A 17,001-nucleotide genomic window follows, 5' to 3' on the forward strand; every position below is an offset into this window, starting at 1 on the left:
CAACAATGCAATTAATTCCCCTCAATAAAGATTGTTTTTGCAAAAGAGCAATAAGGTGCCTCTGCAGGGGGCATCATTATCATTAAATAATCACACCCCAGGAGATGAGAGGCACTCTGCTGCACCATGTACATTTTAGCACTCTAGAGTATGATTAGTTCGCGTGAACCACACCCCAGCATATTCTAATTGTCAAAGGAGTCTACGGACAGAGGAGATTTCTGCAGATTTTTTTGGTATTTTCCAGAATCTCAGTGAAACAATGACGTTGCTACCCATTCTTGTTGCAAAGGTAGCCATAACTAAATTAATCTGTGGCACTGTTGTCTTAAGTCTGCAATCTTGGTGTAACAAAACAATAGTGCCCACTTACATTGGCAATGAATATTAACATCCACATTTTCAGAAAACAATGCGAATGACTCCCCATGCATAATGAGGAGTTATGACTTTCTTATGCCATTGTTTTGTATAAAAGCCAAAACAGGCCCAGCTGTCCTGTGGCAGCACAGTGGATACAGGCAAGAAAAGAGAGACAGTATTTTTGTGGAATTGCTGCTTCTAACCCTTAGCCAATTTGGCCAACTTGCCTCAATTCATAATGAACTTTTAGGAATGACTGACTCTCTTTTCTGCAGAGAATGAAAGTGGATACTTGAACACACTCCCATTATTTTTATTAAATAAATTTTTTAAAGTGCAATTGTCTGATTTCCTACAGATCTAAGACACGTAGTACGAATGTGCTTTGCAAATTGTGACATACATAACAATTAAGTTCCGGATCTGTTAACTTTTCTTACACATTGTGTTTGGTAAGTGAAGCTATGAAAGATTCATGTTTTTAAATACAATTCTATAGTGAATAAAGCAGAAACTGATTCACCAACTGGAGATGAAATTCATGCCTGCTTTGATAACAGTGGACACAACATTTAAGATAATCATGCAGGAAAAGGACCAGCAGCTGTATATCTAGATCCCTTTGTAAAATCTAAATATCCTGTAATGCTGAATAGCACAAGGCTGGAAATACTCATGTTTTAGCTTCACTGAAGGTTTGAATTTGCTTTTATATTTAAATAACTGTAAATTTATTATGTTTTTAATAAATCCATAGACATTTGGGACTTGCGAGGCTTCTGCTCATCTACTGCCCACATCATAGCCCCTCCTCCTGATGCAACAAAGCACTTAGGCACGTGCTTAACTTTAAAAACAAGAGTAGGCCCCTTAAAGTCATGACCTTAAATGCTGTGCTTGAAAAGGGCCTTATATCCCAATGACCCATTTTGACTCTAGGTTAGGAAATCCATTTACCTATCAGGGAGGGTAGATCCAGATTCCTAATCCAGAGACCTAGTTGCTCCTTCCCATGATATCAGCAGGGCCCTGTTAATTTCTGTAGATCAAATGAAATTGCAGGGCCAGGAAGGAATATGAAGATCCCTCAAAGAGAGTCTTAGTGGTGCCATCTCAATACACATTGTGTGGGAGCCATGGGGGTACATTATGCTTTGGCATATGAGAGGAATGTAGATTTTTAAGTTATATCAAACTTAAAAAGAATACAGAAAAATGTCAGACAGGGTCTAAATCAAGATCTCTCTAATATAAAACCAGGACAGTTTTGTGGGAACATTTTTAGGATGATGAAATAGTCATCCGATACACTTATGAACAATTTATTTTAAAATGCATGCTCAAATTGCTACTGCCAGCTATTGATTCAACAGTGAAATCTGTATAGGTCTTAAAATGAAGGATTTTTTCCTAACAGTTTATATTTCTAAATGAGTTTATCATGAAACACTGAACAAGTACCATTAACATTCACTTTGAGCAAAAGAACAGCTTTGATAGCATCTATGCTCATTTGACTTTTCTCTTCACTCCAAGCAATATTCATCACACTGAACACTCACTCTAGTGAGTCAATTGTTCCTGATCAACACAGATCATATTCTACTTCGTATAGTAATATGTCTTGAACAAATATTTTGTAGTTATAAAAAAGAAACATATTTGTTGGTTAAATGAAAAAAACAGGTCATTTCACGTCACAAAAACAGAAGTTCCCAGGACACTAGGACATCATATGAAAAAAGCAGGACATGAAAAATCAGAACATGTGCTCACTTTACCCCTTCCAGCTACACTTTGTCCAGTTCCTTTGTTCTTGCTCACATGTGCTGGGTTGTGTCCAAATTCAGGGCAGAGATCTTGTCTGACTATTTTCAGAAAAAAAGTGACAATCTTACCTTTGAAAGAGGTCCAAATAATAACGCAACAAATGTAAATAAACACAGAGATACATCCTGCTATTTAAATGGGAGGATTTCAACAAAATTAGCCAGTAGAGTAGATCAAAAAAAGATATGGGGAAAAATTCTATGAATATTTGAATCTGAAAACAAATCTCAATTTGACTTGTGTGGGATCCTTTTGGGTTTGCTTTCCCCAAATATCTGAGTAGCTGAGCTTTACTAACAGGAATACTTGTAAAAAGAAAAATTTTAAATTTAAACACCTAAAACAAATTCTGAATTATATGCTTGATTTTAAATATTTGAAATTAATACTATGCTGGATTTTCATCCAGACAAAGAACAGAAACTATGCCACGTGAAATGCACTAGTAAGCAGGTCATGCAACAATTTGAATATCAAATATTTTCAATGAATCATTTCCAGGCTAATCACATGGAGATAAAAATTCAGTAAGAAATTCAAGAAAAAGTTTGGAATATCAAATAAACTGGAGAATTTCACAAACATTTGCCATTCAGAAAAAGAAGAAAAATTAGTCACTGAGAATTATTTGCTCAGCTCTATTGTTTTAACACTTGGATTTGGTGAATTCTTCTGAAGATGTTGTATATATCCATGAAACTGGCTGGGCCCAGATTTAGCCACCATTAGATTTGCCTTTGTTATGTATGATACAAATATCCAACTCCTTCAAAATAGTCTTGACCCAAGAAACAGATAACCTAAACTGGACTATGAAAGAAATTTTTTTTAAAAACAGAGTAAATGGGAATCATTTTTTAAAATATCAGTTCTTGGAAAACCACTATTAGCAAGTTATCTGTTTCTTCTTCAAGTTATAAGACTTGTAATCAATATGCAAAAAAATCAATTGCATCTCATTTTTTATCCTTCTTTCTTTTCCCCTCATATTTTATGTACAGTAACTCAAATTTCTCAGCCTACTGTGTAGCTATGAACTGAAATCAAACATTCAGACAGTAAATGAAGCTGCAGTTTGTATTTGCATGTATGTGTGTATATATATATTATACAATCTCAATCTCTGTTAAAAAAAGAGGCAGTTCAATAGAAAGAGATCATTTTATTAAAAAATCATGAATGCAACTGCACCCATTCAACCTTAGAAATGTTTTGATGGCTTTTCAGCACTGCAATATATTTAGATGGGAATATGTCATTAATATAAACAGCAGAATAGAAACTATTAAACTAACACAATTTAAAACTGAGCAAACCTGAGTATTTGATTAAAGTTTTTGTACATTCTATACACTTGAACAGGTAACATAGAAGCATAATATTTTTGTTGATTTTTAATTTGTTAGAAGTATTACAATTGAAATGCTAAAATTTTCCATAGTTTGTATTTAGAAATTAGAAGTCTGGTCCTGTGGGAGGTTTTTTAGTCTGATTTTACAAGCTACATTCAGAATTTGGGGGGAAGTCTAAAACAAAAAACAGTAATGAAGTTCATTGTAAGAACAATTTCCTTTGTTTCTGTGCAATACTAAATTGGAAGGGTGTGAGTCAAAGGTAAATACATATGGTGACTTTTAGTGATGAGGAATCAATCTAATTTCATATGTGTTTTAATGGAAACAAATTTTTCTGGAAGGTTTACAAATACAATCAAAGGTTGCAAAGGTCATGCATTAATATGTAGTCTAGCCTTTAATGGATGTGTTTATTTTTCTAGGCTGAACAATTAGCTAGCATTTTTTCCAAAAATAACATTGCATTATACAAATGTAGTGTATTGCTTACTAAAAAACAATTTAAATTACACCTTATATGCAATATGTGCAATAACTGTGTTCCTATTGCTAGGATATTAGGGGTAAATTTTCGGAGCAGTGCACAGAATGTAATCTTGTTATTTGCTAAGTGGATTTGTGTGCCTAAGACTCTCACACTGCTTTGAAAAATTACCCCTTCAGAAGATTGACCTGTGCAAAGAACTGAAGTTTTAAACCTGGACTGAAACCTACATTGTATCCTAGCTTGGCAGCAAAGACTGTCTCAATAAAATGACTTACAGTAGTAATGTTACCGTTTGAATGGCCAAATTAAAGAAACTAATTCTTATTCTAATCACATCCGTTGATTCTGATATGATGACACCCAAAATTATGGCTCTGTCATTAAAGAGAGAATGAGTGGGAATGTTTTGAAAATTTTTCTGTAAATATGAAATAGACAGTGGCCTAAATGACAAGATATGACATTTTTGTTTTTCTGATTATACAGTTAAAAGTTTTTAGTACTAGGCTTAATTTCAAGGGTGAATTGCATGAAAGGGGGTATAATCCAAATGAAATACCTTTAAGAGCCTTACTTCTTAAACTATTAGAGATCTATCATGTGTGCTACATGAAGCCTCATTTTCATGTTAGAACAGATGGGCAAAATTGTCATTAACAGAAACTGACAACTCTAAAACTGAAATATAGATTTAGAAAGGAATCTAATGAATTAAATCAATGTTATTGCAATGAAAGCCAAAGAAATTAATAGTGATTTGTAAAGTTACCCTGTATTTTAACCTCAGTATATTTTAGTCAGTGCAATTTTAACATTCACAATACCTTTTTCAGTTTCATTGTTAATGTCTAACTATGTAATATGGTCTTGTCTTAATATATCATCCATTCTTGGGAGTCAGGCATTTTGGGCTCTGTCCAACAAAAACTAGTCTCTGCAGTCTTCTGAGTTTCAGCAAGTTAATCCTCATTCAATCATACCTCCTCCTTTATTGCTAGTGACACTATGGTTGAAGTTGATGGCACTTCCAGGCTAGACCCAGTTCCAGATTGTAAACTTCTAAACAAAGTTACTTGTGGAGATGGATCTCTTCATGACTGATGTCAGCCCAGAACTGTAATATTTTGAAAAGTGTCATCAGTGTATGGTTGACTCAGGGGCATAGCCAGGGGTGGGCCACGGTCCAACCACTTAGCATCCAAGCCCACCCAAATCTGAGCAGGGGTGTAGTGCTGCCACAGCAGCCCGGAGCATCACTCGGGCACCTGAAATCCAGGACGGAGCTATGCGCCCACCCTTCAGAAAGCTACACTCTGGCAGCTCTGACTTGCCATTTTCTGAGCCGCCCCATGCACCTGCCCTGTGTCTGGGGGACACCAGGGTTAGGGAGAGGGTGTGGCATCAGGGGAGAAGCTAAGCTAGCACAGTCTGTCATTGCCCGTCCATGCGAAAGTCGGAGCTCACCAAAATTTCCACTCCTAGCTACGCCACTGGGTTGACTCCTTTTAATTTACTTGGATATGTAAGGAAAATGTTCTCAACAGAGAAATCTTTTAGGTGCTTTTTTCTTGCTTGGATAACTCAAAAAAAGAGTTGGTTTCAGAACTTTTAACTTTGCATGTACATAGTCATAAGAACAGCCACACTGGGTCAGATCAAAGGTCCATCTAGCCCAGTATCCTGTCTTCCCACAGTGGCTAATGCCAGGTGCCCCAGAGGGAAAGAACAGAACAGGTAATCATCAAGTGATCCATTAGTCCTGACTGAGGACTAAAGCCTTTACTTTGTTTGTGGTTGTGAAGACTTGAAAGCAGCATGCCAAACTGGGATGCATTAATGAGGGGAATTATAATACTCACCAAAAGGTGAAACTGAAGGAGCAGAAGCTGCAGAGCTGAAAGAGGTTTGGCATCCCCGTCTGAACAGGTTCAATGTGTGCTGATTCTAAACGCTAAGTAGGATCGTCCTGGGAAGGTGCTCTAGTTATGGTGACAATGCCTCACGTCTCCTCATATGGACATCATCTTTTTACTAGGCTCACTTGAATCCTTTAGTCCTTTTAACCTTCACTTTTTCAAGAGAAGGGCTAAAGCAGCTGTTTAAAGCCTTTGGTTAAAACCTTTTGCTTATAGGCCTCACAGGATTCATTCTTACAGGATTAATAAAGGAAAAAGCAGTTTCAATAGGTAGCCCTGCTACTTTTGGATGTAAAAGTCTCCAATTAAATTCCTGAGTACTGTAAGTATTTGTTCATATTAAGGTGAACTACAGAGCTAAAAGTGAAACAGTCTTAAACCCACAGATTGGTGCCGAAAGCCCCTGCTAATTAGGCTGAGGGGGAATTCAGCACAGAGAAACATGGAACTAGTGATGTCAGAGAACGATGTACTCTGGGTTTCTTTAACAAATCTGGATGTGCCAAATGATTACAGAAGGGTGCAGAGGTTGGGGGAGAGGGGGGAATGTAAATTTTGTGCCGAATCCCCTACACTCAGTTATCTTAATACCACAGGTATTAGGCCCATGGTTCTAGATGTAAACATAACCTGCAAAGTTAAAGTTATCATGGAGTTAAGCAGGCACCATTTAAAATGCCTTACAAAGCCTAATGCTCAATCATTATTTTCCTATGATCAAATGTTATTGAATTGTGTAGTGTACCCGTTACAATATTTACCATAGCTTGTCTCATAGCTGGTTTGGGCCAGGACATCATCTTCCATTCCTCTTCCCTTCCTTGTCTCCTTTCTTGGCTCCCCTGCTCTTGACTTTGCAAACCCCAAGGCTGTCCTTCTGTCTTCCTTTTAAGTTTTTTCTTGCCACTGCACAGAAACAAAAACACAGAAAACCATAATATACCATCGCATGCGTGTCATCTTCCAGACGTCTGAGGGGACAAAATGGCCTTTCCTCGGCCAGAACTCTTATGCATTGTTTGACATTGTGAGAACACCACAAAAAAGGAAGGGAGAGCCCCCTCCACGTCTAACTTCTCTTATGAGCACAGTAAAAAGTGAAAGATTTCTTTTCAGTTCAAGCCATAGCGGAATTTGGCTCAGATATGCAAGTTCCATGGGAGCTGCATCCACTGATACTAGATCTGGAGTTTGCCTGATCACCAAGTCTGGGGGTCTGATAGAGCATCTAATTAACTCAATAGAAACTCATCCACTGACTCCGATGGGCTCGGGCCCTAAGTGCATATGACAGGCAAACAGAAAATGAATATCAAACATTTTGAAAAATAAGGTCTGTGGAGTAGAAAGATTCTCAAAATTATTTCCAAAGCTCCGGGACATAATAGTGAAGGCAACATTGAAAAGATGGTTAAAGAGCTATATTTAGTAATGTTTAATAAAACATGCATCTGCTATATGTTTTTGATTCTATGAAAAAGCCTTTTCTTCATGACCCTATAGCAAGTATAATCAAACTTTAGTGCAAATAACAGGATTTAAAAGTGCAAAGAACTCAATCACCTCTGCAAACCTTTTTTGTTTTTAAATTGCCATTTGGATTTTACAGGCAGAAGAACTAACAAAGGTATCAGGCAAAGAACATTGTGCTAAAATATGGTTTGAAATGGAAACATTTTATTAAGAGATACCACTTGCTGGCAATATCAGTTATTCTCTCCACATGCAGCAAACCTGCACATATATTTTAAAATGCAACTAACCTTTATTTATGAAACAAATCAATCTAAAATAGGAACTGTGACTTTAATTGTAGTTCTGCATTTAACAAGGCAGCATGAAGGTGTCACTGGGGAGATACCAGGTACTTCTCTGGGGCTAAGCACATCAGGTCCTGCAAAGTTCTGAGTAGAATTTTTCCGCCCTCATCTCCTCCTTCTTACACCTCTAAAATACCACTTTAAAGATTTTTTTTTTTAGGTCTTCTGTATGCCCTTCACCTTGACTTGCTCTCTCATGCATGTTACACCTCATATTTACATACACACACAATATGGTTCCAATCATACACCTTCCCAGGCTGAGCTGCCCAGCTTTCAATTGTTGCTTCATCTTCTGGGAGAATGTTCCTGCTTCAGATGTCATGTATGGCAGTACACCTCTGCCAGAAACGCTTGTTCAAGCAAAGAGAACGACTATGTTTAATCTTTATGATCCTGTTCAGTTTGGAACAGTGTAGAACAGCAACTGTGTCTTATAAAGTGTATTCAACATGGTGATCTATTTTACTGTGTATGATTAGTGCTAGACTAGCTGTTCAAAGGGGAACCAATGCTACTTTACTAAATTAGTAGCATACAATATTAGGTCTTTGAAATATGCCTTATGTACAGTCTGCATTACCTTTTACAGACAAATGCGAAAACATGGTCAACATTTGCAGTAAAATTACCATAGAAATACCATCTTGAACCTTATTTCCTTCTTCCGATGTGCATTTCACAAATAACTTGTATTAAAATTATGTTTTACAGGGTAGAAATGGAAAACAAATACCCCATGTAATTTAAACATGCATTTGCATAACATGACTCAAAACGCTTTAGAGAAAGATCTGCACCTGAAAATGAGTCAAAACACTTACATACAAGTGAGTTTAACTTCTAATGCAAAAAAATGCTTTTTAGCTGTCTTAATTAGTGAATTAAAATGTGCTTCTATCAGAATAATTACTGATAACTATTATTGTTGTTAGTTATTGTTTGCTGTTTGTTAAGCAACAGAACAACAGTAATAGGTAACTTCACAGATTTCTGGAAAGATTCTTATAACTGCAGTGTTATCCAGGACGCATTGTAAATTCAATTCTTGGCCTTTCTACAGAGACTGCCTGTAATGATGCCACATACAGGTTTTTATTTATATAGACTCACCACTGTACAAAGTGCTTTACAATTAAATATGCTTTAATATAGAAATATATTTTTAAAAAGATATAAATCTCTATCTGGAAGAGTTTCCATGAACAGGCACAATGCAGGGGTCAAGCATTGCAAGCTGACATTGCTGAGGGAGTCTATGTGGAACTGATGGGTACCACAATGCTTTGAAGGAGAGGGATCTAGGTATGCACTCATCAGGGGAGTGTTTTCAGCATAAGGAGTGATGTGAAAGAAGGTGAAATTAAGGAGAGAAAGAGAGGGGGCTAAGAGGACAGTGCAGAGAGTAAGACTTGAAAAGAGGACGTGAGAATGGGATTGGAAAGGAAATGAGGTCAGAGGGATACAAGGAGAGCTTTGACTGTAAGTAGGGATAGCTTTAACTCTTTGTGGAAGAAGTAGAGAAGCCAGTTCAGCTATAAGAAATGCTAGGAAGTGGTTGCTAGGAAGTGGACTAAGACCACCAATTTATTTCACAGAGCCACCATTAGATAGCAACCTGGGCTAGATATGTAATGTTCTATAGACCATTAAGGGTCCCTCTGGCCAGAAGCCCTAGAGGTAGACACCTGCAGAAGTTCTTATACTGTACAGCATATAGAACATATTGTTTTACACACAACTATAAGAAAGCTTAAATATTTAAGAATCTCTTCCACTGGTTATTCATCAAAATTGGTTATGATGTACATTTGTTTCAGCAGTTTGCCTAAAAACTGCTCTTGACTAAGTCAATGACTGAGATTTTCTCTTTGCCCTGCAGTGTATCCACATTCTTTCACTTGAATCCCAAAATACCAAATTCCCTGAAGAAAACCATCTGCAACCCCCCCGCAAAAGATAAAGCAGACAATATTTTGTTTCACTGTGTGAGAGGCATGTGCTGCACAGTAACCAAGACCACTTTGCTGAGTTCCCCGGGCAGGTCTCATTTTCAGACCTTTCGTTCATTAGCTAGCAAGTGCAGGAATAAAAACCACTAACCCTGTGCAAATCTCAGTATTTTCCCACCGTTGGAGTTCCTGCAAAACATTTTCATTGAGTCTCATAAGTTTGCGGGCCACCGAGTTTCAGGGTTAGCTCTGGTTTGTGTAGAGATCTTCATTTTGTCGGAGGTGAAAATTGGGCATGATTTTGTCACAAAACATAAATTTGCCCAGATTGGCTGAAAACTGGGCTCTTTTTGGCTGGAAACGTTCATGAACCTGAGTGGACTTTTTGATTAAAATTCTTTGGGTTTCATGTTTACAACAAATCCCCCAAACCATGCAATTTTGTGTAGTTTTTACTTTTGAGGTTTGGTTCTAACATTTATAGCTTTATAAATCAAACAATTGTCTGTCACCTTTCAGGCAGAGATTCTCCTGACTGTACTATTTTCCATTCTAAACTATCCTGGGTACTAGCTTCATAAAAAAAACCCTGGCACCACTAATTGGCCAAGTTTCTATTGATATTGTGGTGACTAAAAATAAATTAAATGCATTTTTGACATTGCATACTCCAGGATAGAGTTGTCATCAAAAACAATGTTATACCTCAATTCAGAAGCTGACTTTAGGAAATTCAAACCTACTTAGCTGGAAATCAATTTACTGCAAAAGTCAATGTAGTTTCTTCCCTACGGCCTCACTTTTTTCTCTCTCTAAACCTTTATTCATAAAAAGCCTTCTAGATGTTTTTTTTCCAATGGTGAAAGTAGATATTAGCTCACCACAATAGTTCTGGTTTTGTTTTTATCCTAGCTCAGAATCAGGGAACAAAAATAGGTTCATAAAACTCTATCGGGATTAAATGTTTAAAGAGAAAGGTAAAAGTACTGGAACTGTTAGCAGGATTATGACTGTTCTCAAAATAAAACAGATTAACCATGGATCACCTAAGGGTGAGCCTTCAGTTGGAAAAAGTGAAAGCGTTTTTCTGTGCCACCGGAGCTGCATCAAAAGCTACCAATGGTTAAAGCTGTTGTGTGAACAGGATGCATGCAGGTCTTTTAACCACCATATTGCCTAACCCTGGTAAAAGAGCTTGTGCCCTACCTACATAGTAGTTTCTACTGGTGGTAGCATTGGCACAGCAGCATCGGTGTTGTAGAAAAACACATACTTTCCCATAATAGATGAGAGCTGAGAAAGGACATCACAGCAATAGAACATCTATCTTAGGTACTTATATTGCTCCTTTCACCACAGTATCTGAGTGCCTCACAAACTGATGTATTTATCCTCACAAAACCCCTGTGAGATGTATTTTGCAGATGGGCAACTGAGGCAAAGAGAGGATAAATGACTTGCCCAAGGGCACACAAGAAGCCTGTGACACAATAGGGAATTGAACCCAGGTCGCCTAAATTCTAAAATAGGATGTTTACTTCTGGCCCATCCTTTCCTCCTGGTTCTGAGTGATTCATTCATGGCTATATTTAAAGTTCAGAGATAGGGCGTCCTGACGTGGGATCGGAGGACAATGGTTTAGAGCAAAAAAACCAAAAAGGGTGAGATTCTTCAAGAGGTTACATTCTCTTTGCCAGCCCAAGACAAAAGGTGTTCTACTGAATAAATACCTCAGAAAGGAGGATGAAAACAGCCATGAAAGTATGAAATTTGCTTTTTGGAACCTATGTCAATGTTATCCACTACATTTAAGTATTTCTAATGCACTCACCCTGGGCACTAGTTTGAATAAAGGAACACTTACTAGATAATGATGCCATGACACTCATAACTCCAAGTCAGTTTATAAGGACATGTTATATTCCAATTTGTCTCCCCTGTTATAACATGCTACAAATACAAGCTATTTATGGCTATTTGTCTCAGACCACAGATCATCAGCTCTAGAATTTTCTCTTCCACTTCTATTTTTTCTATTTTAATATGCCCATCATTGATGGTGCTGGCAATCTGACGACCGCAAACTTACATTCCTCTTTAGGAGCAGTTTTCTACCAAACTTATTTGGTTCGAAGGATTTCAAGATCCATTACAAAAATGGGCTTTCTGCTAAAATTAACATCTTCCCAGAATGTAAGTTAGGTAAGAATACTATTTTGCGATAGCTTTGACCATTTTGTATCAGTTTTGTAAGTCTTGAAGTTCATCATATTTGATACATTTGGAAAGTTCATGTAAAGTTTGTAATGATCATAGCATTGCTTTCCTTCCTTAAATATTTCCTTTATTTCCTTCATTAATTGCTGCTGTGAGGGGTAATCAATAAATTTTATCAAGTCAAAAGAAGTCTTGGGTATGCCTCGTTAGGCATGCAACAGAAAACCCACAATTTCATAAGATCACAGGTAGTGTTCTTTCATTAACATGGATTAAATACTTCACATGGTGCTTAGCAGTAAAGAAGCACTTGGCTGCACGGGCTACAACAGAAAGGAATTCTGAACAAATACTTCTGTTTTCATCTTTCTAATGCTTCAAAATCTCGCTCAGTACTTTCACCTCCTCTGTTAGACATAAAGCCATTTTCCACCCTCATCCATTCATTTAGTTCCCATTGAAATGGAGTCATATGCTTGTTTCCAGAGCCTTATGTGGTCCGTGGATCTTCTTATGCTAAGATAAGGGAAATAAACTGCCATTCACAAAAATTGGATTGCTGTTGCAGAGACCACCAACAAACTACGACACAGCAGTGCTCCAGTACCCTGACACTCTGTAAAATGGGCACAGTTATTTCATAAAGTAGTAGCATTTGGAGACTTCATTGCACTGGCCTCAAACTTTTTTTTCTCCCTCCAAGTTAAGAAGTAGCAGTAAAAATATGACTTTACATTCCTGATGTTGACAGGAAGCCAGTTTGCGAGAGTCAGACAATGCGGAAAACACTGAGGCTACATCTACACTACAGGGGGGGGGGGTCGATTTAAGATACGCAAATTCAGCTACGCGAATAGCGTAGCTGAATTCGACGTATCAGATCCGACTTACCCTGTTGTGAGGACGGCGGCAAAATCGACTGCCGCGGCTCCCAGTCGACGGCGCTTACTCCCACCTCCGCTGGTGGAGTAAGCGCGTCGATTCGGGGATCGATTGTCGCGTCCTGACGAGACGCGATAAGTCGATCCCCAAGAGATCGATTTCTACCCGCCGATTCAGGCGGGTAGTGTAGACCAGGCCTATAGAACAAAACACTAGTCTTCAATAGTCCATGAGCCATTTGAGAATAAAGCCTTAGTCTGGAGTTAATCATCATCTTTAATGGCTCACATTTCCACTGATCACATTTGAGGAATAGGATATTTTACTGAACACGTTGCACAAGTAAACTGATCTCCTGCGTAGCAATGTTTCTGGAGCCAGTATGACGTAACTGTGAAAATGTGCATTAAGTGCTGTAATGTAAATAAAGTAGTAAAAATGCTGTAAATAAATAAATAGACTAGATATTGTTAAGGAGGATGTTGTCAACTTAACATATCAATGCATGTTTGCTATGACATCTCAGGAGGTGATCCATCACTCAACGGAATGCGCCTGGTGTCCCATGAAGGACAACAGGCAGCAGATAAATCTGGTTCATCCATATGGTGTGGAATAAGCTTTTCCCCAGGACTAAAGATTAACTGCAATTGCCAGAAACCAATGTAAAGATAATTTCAAACTTACAAAAATTCTTAACCACTTCATCAAGCCTTGTCACAAACCAATAATCACATGAAAGGCTGGATTTACTGTTTGAGGGTCTGTGCTTAAATGAAAACACAGGACGCCTTACACTTAAAGTCGAATAGGCTGGCATTTCCCAGAGTGATTGTGACAGCCGGACAAAGTAGCAGCAATACCACTGCCCACCCGTAAATACAATTTACAAAGACAAAAATATACTGGCCAAAGGCAGAACTGAGGACATTTGGCATTCCCTTTGAGTCGAAACATTCCACACATAGACTTTTGCTTCCCCAGAAACAATACAACAAAACAATCAGACTGGCCATGTTTGGCTGGAGATTTTCTTTCCAAGCTCCCCCTTTTTGCACCTCTTGTTTTAGCCAGATTTTTCAGTATTTCTTCTTCCCCTTGATCTGCCCTTTTCTTATTCCTCTTATCTCCTGACTTCCTTTTCTTCTCTCACACATGAGCTGCTCCTTGACACCACACAACAACAAACAGCAAAGTGTCAAGATGGGTTCACCTGCTAGTGCAACCAAAGGACTACTTAAAAGAACACGTATGTCTCCAGTAAGACAATGCAGACTGCATGTTCCTGTATAACGTACAAGAGAGAAAATTACAGTCAACAAAAAAACCTGTTGGACAGATTATACTGTATGAACATGGGAAGCAAGCAAAATTTGGTTGCTATTTAATTTCTCTATAAACAGCACTGCCACAGGCACAAACACTAGTCTCAAGAACACTATATAAAACCCCTATCAAGCTCTCCATTCATTTCCTAATTTTAAAGTCTGATCCTGCAACACTGATGTCCATAGGAGCTAGGCAAGCATAAGGGATGCAGGTTGGGGCCTGAATTCATTTGTAACATTCTTTTTGACTCGTATAGGGTGACCAGATAGCAAGTGTAAAAAATCGGGATGGGGTGGGGGGTAATAGGTGCCTATATAAGAAAAAGCCCCCAAAGTCTGGACTGTCCCTATAAAATCGAGACATCTGGTCACCCTAGACTCGTAGCATGTCACCCATGAGTGGTATCCTGAGGCAGTGCCATCCAGTGCATAGAACATTGGATTGGGACCCAGGGTGCCTGGGTTCTATTCCTCGCTGTAATACTGAGTTTCTGGGTGACCTTAAACAAGTCAGTCCACCTCCATTTCCCCTCCCAATCTTTGTCTGTGGGTATGTCTACACTGCAGTTAAAAACCCACAGGCTTGTGGGGCTACGGCTAAGGGGCTGTTTAACTTTTTTTTGCAGATCCTCCCACCTTGCAGGGTCCCAGAGCTCAGGCTCCAGCCCGAGCCTGAATGTCTACACGGCACCTGAACAGTACCTTAGCGCGAGGCAGCTGCCACGCGCCATCTGCAGGTTTTTAATTGCAATGTAGACATACCCAGTCTCTGCCATGAAGAGCTTACTCTCTGTCTCCTATTCTGTGTCTGTACAGGGCCTAGCACAATGATGCCTGATCTCACTTCAAACCTCTAGGTGCCACTTTAATACAAACAATGAACGACAATCCTCTTAATCACTCAACTAGCTGGATTTAGAAAGAGAGCACCTTCCAACTCTACATCGTTATTTACCAAACTGTTTAAATACAGGCACTGGCTGACGAATTCTAGACAAAGCTTGATTTGTTATCAAGGTGAATCTTTCCTATGTAGTCAGTACATTTACAAATCTAGCATTCAGCAGTTTGGCTCATACATGATCTTTGATGCTTTAATGCAAACCCCTGACTCTTAATGTAGGCTTCTTTCCTACATAAAGAAATCCCCATATGGGCAGTTTTGATGCTGGTATCCCATTCCTATATGCCACAAAGGATGCAAAACAGGATCAGACTATTGAAAAGTGACCAGATTTTCTTCAACTAATAAGTGTCCTCCTCTATATTTGAAGAATGTAATATCTTCTATTCATAATTCTGAAAATGTAAACAAAATGGTGGGGTAAGGATTTCTGGGTTTATATGTAGTTTTAAGCTGACTTTGAGAACAGAATCCAGAGGAATCCTGATAGCCACTTTGTTCTCAGGAAACAGCACTGATCCCTGACTGAAAATCCGTAGTGATCCCTTGTTATTATCAAACATATAGCAATTATGAAGGTGGTTTAAGAAATAAGTAAAGCAGGGATGCTTCACCTAGCTGCTCAAATGGTGATTTCACCGAAGTTTGTAAAACAATGCTAAGTTTCTGTGGCGAAAGGATTTTTCTGGCTTTGGGCTTTAAAACACCAGCCACCTAGAGAAATCTTACATCTTTTAAACGTAAAGTCAGCTGACCAGAAACAGGAATTACTTTAGCATCTTGGAAAAATGAAGTTCAGTATTTACAGCCTTTTAATTTTGGAGTTGCTTTCCCTTATAGTCATGGTTACATAGACCTCACAATAGGGCTTTCATCTGCTGAAGAATGTTTCAAAGAAAAGGCCAGGTACAGTCCTTAAGTCCATACTTGTTGTCAACCGGCTGTTGACAGGAGGGTAAACAGAATCTTCTGGTGCATGGCTTCTGACCGCACAAACAATGAATAAGTGATGCAGCCACTACCACGACAGCATCATCCGGAGACATCAAGCGCATCCATCCACCATCAAGATGATAAAGAGGGCAGTTCTTGAGCTCCAAAGGGGCAGGATGGGGAGCTCAAGAAGCCTCATTATTAAAGGTGCAAGTTAAATTGCCCATGACCACCACATATCCTGTTGTAATGAAGAAGAATCTTTCAGTTCCTACGGTTGTTCTCAGGGACATGTGAGAGCTGATCCTGTGACACTAGGGGACGCAGATCTGAGTTGTCTCTCTGCTGAGAGATGTACCAACGATCCAAAATATAGTCCCCGCACCAGAGCTTGGCACTGTTCCTTAGAAAAATGGTGTCTGATGTACTGTCTGAGAGGCTCCACTATTTCAGAAAAGGGACATCTTGACTTTAGCCAGCATTTCTGATGCATCTTTGAGAGGACATTGTGAAGTAAACTGTCTCGATAGTTGGCTGCACACGGTAATGCACAGTGAAGGCCCTGCCTTCACTTCTAATAACAGGGGGACCAGCCAGCTAGGACCATTAGATTGGAGACTGGAGATATCCAGGTCGTACCAATGATGATATAAAGGGCAGAGTTGATTGTTGATTCCAACTTGCCACAAGGACAACTAAAGCCCCTCATGCTGCTGCACAGTATTTGGCAAGTGCAATCATTCGGGCATTGGTAGATGTGCATAAGGTTGCAGTGGTAATGCCCCATGATTTGCCAGCAAGCCTGTGGAGGAGTGAGACTCTCGACTGCATTTCAGCCCGTCTTCTCCATGTGTTGTTGAAAAGACAAAGAGCAGCCAAGCTTTATTCCCAAATAAGTTGGGTACGGTTCAAAAATGATTGGCTAGTTGTTCTAAATGACCTGCAGCTGTTGGTGAGCTGTTTGGTGAGATAGAAACAAGGCAACACCATCTTTGGTGCATTTAGTTCGGGTCA

This window comes from Emys orbicularis, chromosome 14 (assembly GCF_028017835.1).
Source record: "Emys orbicularis isolate rEmyOrb1 chromosome 14, rEmyOrb1.hap1, whole genome shotgun sequence".
In the NCBI taxonomy this organism is placed as follows: domain Eukaryota; kingdom Metazoa; phylum Chordata; order Testudines; family Emydidae; genus Emys; species Emys orbicularis.